Source organism: Hyla sarda, chromosome 7, assembly GCF_029499605.1.
Source record: "Hyla sarda isolate aHylSar1 chromosome 7, aHylSar1.hap1, whole genome shotgun sequence".
Taxonomy (NCBI): Eukaryota; Metazoa; Chordata; class Amphibia; order Anura; family Hylidae; genus Hyla; species Hyla sarda.
In genome coordinates, this window is record NC_079195.1 from 50,294,909 (window position 1) to 50,299,886 (window position 4,978).

The window sequence follows — 4,978 nt, forward strand, 5'->3', positions numbered from 1 at the left end:
CACCCACCTGATGCCACACATCTGATGCCAAGTTCTCCTTTTTTCACCCATCTTCGTCACCGGGTACTGGTATTGCCACCCACTGCCCCACAATGTCACCGGGTCACTTTCAGGACTCCTGATGCTGCTGATGTCACCTCCAGTCTGTCTCATTCTGCCCCCATATGTTCTCCTCATGCTGATGCCAGCTCCAGGCTGTCTCATTCTGCCTCCATATGTTCTCCTCATGCTGATGCCAGCTCCAGGCTGCCTCATTCTGCCACCATATGTTCTCCTCATGCTGATGCCAGCTCCAGGCTGCCTCATTCTGCAACCATATGTTCTTCTCATGCTGCCGCCACCTCCAGGCTGTGTCATTCAGCCACTATATAGTCTCCTCATACTAATGCCACCTCCAGGCTCTGTCATTGTGCCGCTCTGCGACAGTGATTCTAATAGTGATGCCTCTGATCTACATGTCATACTGAAGAAAAGTATTATTTCACTAACTTAGCACACACCCTATGCATGTTACAGCAAAGCAAAGTGTTCTACAGCCCTATTGAGGCTCTCTGTAGGCCAGAAATAGCCATTTTTAATAATGATTCGCTGTGAATAAATTCCGACCAAACTGATTTTTTTTTCAGAAAAATTCAGCGAATCGGACAAATTGAATGAATTTATGCTTCACACAAGAGGCAAAAAGTCATTGATAACTGTAGGTCTTATTGTAGTTATTGGATCACACTGGGAAACATGCCAAGAGGTTGTCCTCGAGGTTGCCCTCCATATCAAACTTTCTCTTAAGTTTTAAACTGAGAGCACAACTTCTAATGGTTGTATTTAAAGCAGAAGAGATAAAAGGCTATTGTCTCTCTGTGCACAGCAGAGGCCCATTTTTGTTTGAAAAAAGTGAAAATATAGATAGCATGCCCTAAGGTCTTTCAGGTTGGAATCTTGATTAAAAATAGGCAGAGATTTTATGGTGCTGGTTGTACGCTCTGCAATATCAATGAGTACCTTTCCAGACTATTGTTTCTAGCTGTTTTATGACACTCAGCATATGGAGGTGACCCTTAGCACAGCAATATTCTGAATATTTATAACACCTGAGTTGTGCTGAGAAACTACAAGCTATCTGGAACAAATCTTTATAAACAATTACATATTGTTCATACATTTTTAAAACTTTAGATCTATATTTACAAAAAAAACAAAAAAACATAGTTTGCCCATTTTAGCTCATAATCATATAGGTAATGTATTATCTTTGCATGGTTAAAATCTATACAGAAAGTGTTTTACTTTTTTATTTTCTGATGGCATTGTGGTAGCTTAGCACAGCTGTACCAGCTGCTACTCTGATCTAAACGTGGGTGACTATAGTCTTATAAGGTTTCTGGAGAGCAAAATGTATATCTGCAAGTGCTAGGGCCTATATTTGTGTCCCCTTACATTGCCAATGTATATGTGTTTCTATGGTACAACTTGCATACACTGAATTCTCTCCAGCATGCTAGGGTATAGTTTGCTAAAAGGATGCATGCAATGCCTATGCACACCATGTTAAGAGACTCAACATATGGTCACCTGTTCAGTCCTGTCCAATAGTTGTTCAGCTCCACCCCTTCTCCACCACCATATTAGTTTTGGCCCTGGTAAAGCCAGGAACTCTGAAAATAGAACTCTGAAAAGGACATAGTGGGCCCATTGGGGTTACATATCAGGGACTTCTACCTTCATCATCAACCCATTACAGATATCACCATATAGTTCTCTCCTGGCATCACATATACATAACCACTGGGCACCACATTATATTATTTATTGTATTTATTTACAAGGCTGTAGTTGCAGCTATCATGACTTAGGTGCTACAAAAGCATTTCTAGAGATTGTGTTCACATTAAGTACCAGAAAAAAACAGAAACAAATAAACTGAGTGTTGTGAGCATGTTTTATGACATGTTCTGTAGTCACTGTCGAGAGGAGAAACTGAACTATCAATAGTAAAATCCTGTTTTTATTGTTTTAAGCTTTATAATAGACATGTAACAACTTATTGAAATCATTTATTGCCAATGACTGATGATTCTTCAGTCAATATACTTAAAGGGGTACTCCATTGGAAACATCTTATTCCCTATCCAAAGGATAGGGGATAAGATGTTAGATCATTGGGGACCCTCGCGATCTCCGGGCCGGCAGCGTTCGTTTTGTGATGTCATGCCCCTACATTCATGTCTATGGGAGGGTGCATGACGGCTAGTACATGGCCTCCTCCCATAGACGTGAATGACTTGCATCGCAGTCATTGAGCACGGAGCAAAGTTTGCTCCGTGCACCGAATGGCAGGGGTGCTGCAGCGGAGATCGCGGGAGTCCCCAGTGGTGGGACCCTCGCAATCTAACATCTTATCCCCTTTCCTTTGGAGATGCCCATTTAATTTACCTAACAATGAATTTCCTAAGGGTGAGGCCACAAAAACCATGGTCCAAATTCAGGCAAATGCATCAGCCTACGACAATTTTGACAGCATTTTGGCTGCATTCAGTGAGCTGCTTAGGTGACCTTACACTTTAATACCTCATGCCTGGTTTTGAGTTCCACCAACCTCTGATCACTTAGAAATGGTAAAACCAGGTTCTTACAGGGCATTATCCACAATAAAAAATAAGATTTTTCTATGGAGGGGGAAACTAGTTTATAATGAAGTGTGCAATAAGCTTGGGAATGTCAAAAACACCCTTCTCATTAATGTGCACTGTGAATTGCTTATTTTGGTCTGTGGAAACATGTTATTTGCTGTGGAATCTTTGCAGCTTGACAACATGGCAGCAGGGAAGTTCACCCCTGGATACCATGTGGCTATAGCAGAAGTTTGTATGGGGAGCCCCAAATGATAATGTGATTTGTGTGAGTGAGGCCATAATACCATACAGTGAGAAAGATAGTGGGTTCCCACTTAGCAGGGGTATTTATTACCCCTGTTGGTATTTATTAAGTGAAACTTCAGCATTCCCGGCCTGTGTATTATGAGTCGGCACTGGCAAAGTGGTGTAAGCAAAGTGTGAGAATCTGGGGCTACCAGGTAAAGTCCTGAAAGGTGAGACCGCTGTTTGGGCGATTCAGACATATGCGTTATTGTTAATCCACAGTGTTTTTTTTGTTTCTTTTTTAAGTTCTGTTTACAGGTAATTTGTACAAACATCTGCAAAAGTTTGAAACCCCTGCCTCCATATAATGAGGCAGATAACAATCAGCTACAAACATCTACAAAGGTATGAAACACACTTTATCTACATGATGGTTTTAAAACAGGCGTTTTACCTATTTATGAAGATTCATTATTAATGAAGCCTTATGATACATTTTAACACATGGATAAAGTATTATATTTTCTACCTATTGCGAATCCACTTACCTTGTGGGCCAAAAAGATCCTGGACACCATCTATATATTTTACACGGTGAACTGTATACCTACAAATAGACCATGATGATTTTTTTTCTCCCTTCTGCTTTTGGTTAACAAAAGCTGCCCAGGACTACAGTTACTTTTTTTCTTTAGCTTTTATTTATCCAATAAAATTCTCAATTTGTATGGCAAAATTATTGCTACATTTATGACCAGATTTAGGTGCTTTCCACTTATATACAACCGATCCCAACCGCACTCGGCAGATCTTAGTGTCGTTGGGGGCTCTGTTGTGCTTTTAGTTGTTCCCATGACAAGAACAGCATTCTGCATGATTCTTGTCGTCCAATTTTGCTGCCACAAACTCCAAAAAGAGCCTGCAAGGGCAACCAATGACTATTCGCTTTTCGCTAGCTAATTTTCAGTAATAAATATTAGCAACTTACATTTTTCTTTCTCATTTACAGGATTGGGTTTTGACTACCCTAGCTCTATAAAATGTCCTTTGGGAGACTGCACTGAGCAGATGAAATGAACACTGCAAATCTCTGGCCATCCTATCAGCACAGACCCTTTTCTTTGCGTGCAACCTGGTATATTGACTTACTTAGGAAGAGAGACTCTTGAAGTAGAGAGTGTGTGAAATGAAGCAGATAACCATCAGCAAACAGAGGAAATTGTTAGCTAACACAGCCTACATAGAGTATACTGAATTGACTTTTACCATCTGATCAATGGAAAATTTGATAAGCTGTTCCTGCCAATACATTAAGCTATTTTCCCATAAGATTAGAGGGTGATGCTAGAATTCTACTAGATCGTATTTTGCAGCAGATTATATTGTTCTGCTTTAATGTTCCAATTGAGAAGAATTAGCATTTAATCTAAAATGTGTCATTTAATATTTTGTAAAATCAGTTTTTCTACTGTAGATTTTGGGGCTCACAAGCCACTCCCCATAGATTGCAATAGGAACTCGGTTTCTGTGTGGTTAAAGGGGTACTCCGGCGCTTAGACATCTTATCCCCTTTCCAAAGGATAGGGGATAAGATGCCTGATCGCAGGGGTCACGCTGCTGGGGACCCCCGTGATCTTGCACGCCGCACCCCATTAATAATCAGTCCCTGGAGCTTGTTCACTCCGGGTCTGATTACTGTCGATCACGGGGCCGGAGCATTGTGACGTCAAGGCTCTGCCCCCCTCAATGCAAGCCTATGGGAGGGGGCATGTCAGCTGATTATAAACGGGGTGCGGCGTGTAAGATCACGGGGGTCCCCAGTGGCGGGACCCCCGCGATCAGGCATCTTATCCCCTATCCTTTGGATAGGGGATAAGATGTCTAAGCGCCGGAGTACCCCTTTAAAAACTCAGGATGCTAAAAACAAAAAAGGGCCAGATCCCATTTCGAGGAGAAATATCATAGATGGCTCAGTGGTTAGCACTGTTGCCTTGCAGTGCTGGGGTCCTGGGTTCAGATCTCAAGTACAGTTCTCCCCATTTGTGTGGGTTTCCTCCGGGTTCCCCAGATTCCTCCCACACTCCGAAAACATACTGATAGGGGAATTTAGATAATGAACCTCA

General features: G+C 41.7%; 1 long non-coding RNA gene across 1 annotated transcript; it reads left to right on the forward strand.

The window, feature by feature from the left end:
* The first annotated feature begins 3,019 nt into the window (after positions 1 to 3,019).
* Positions 3,020 to 4,277, forward strand: LOC130281563 (uncharacterized). Its single transcript, XR_008846038.1, has 3 exons — positions 3,020 to 3,070; positions 3,162 to 3,260; positions 3,865 to 4,277. It is a non-coding gene; the product is annotated as an uncharacterized LOC130281563 (long non-coding RNA).
* The last annotated feature ends 701 nt before the right edge of the window (positions 4,278 to 4,978 follow it).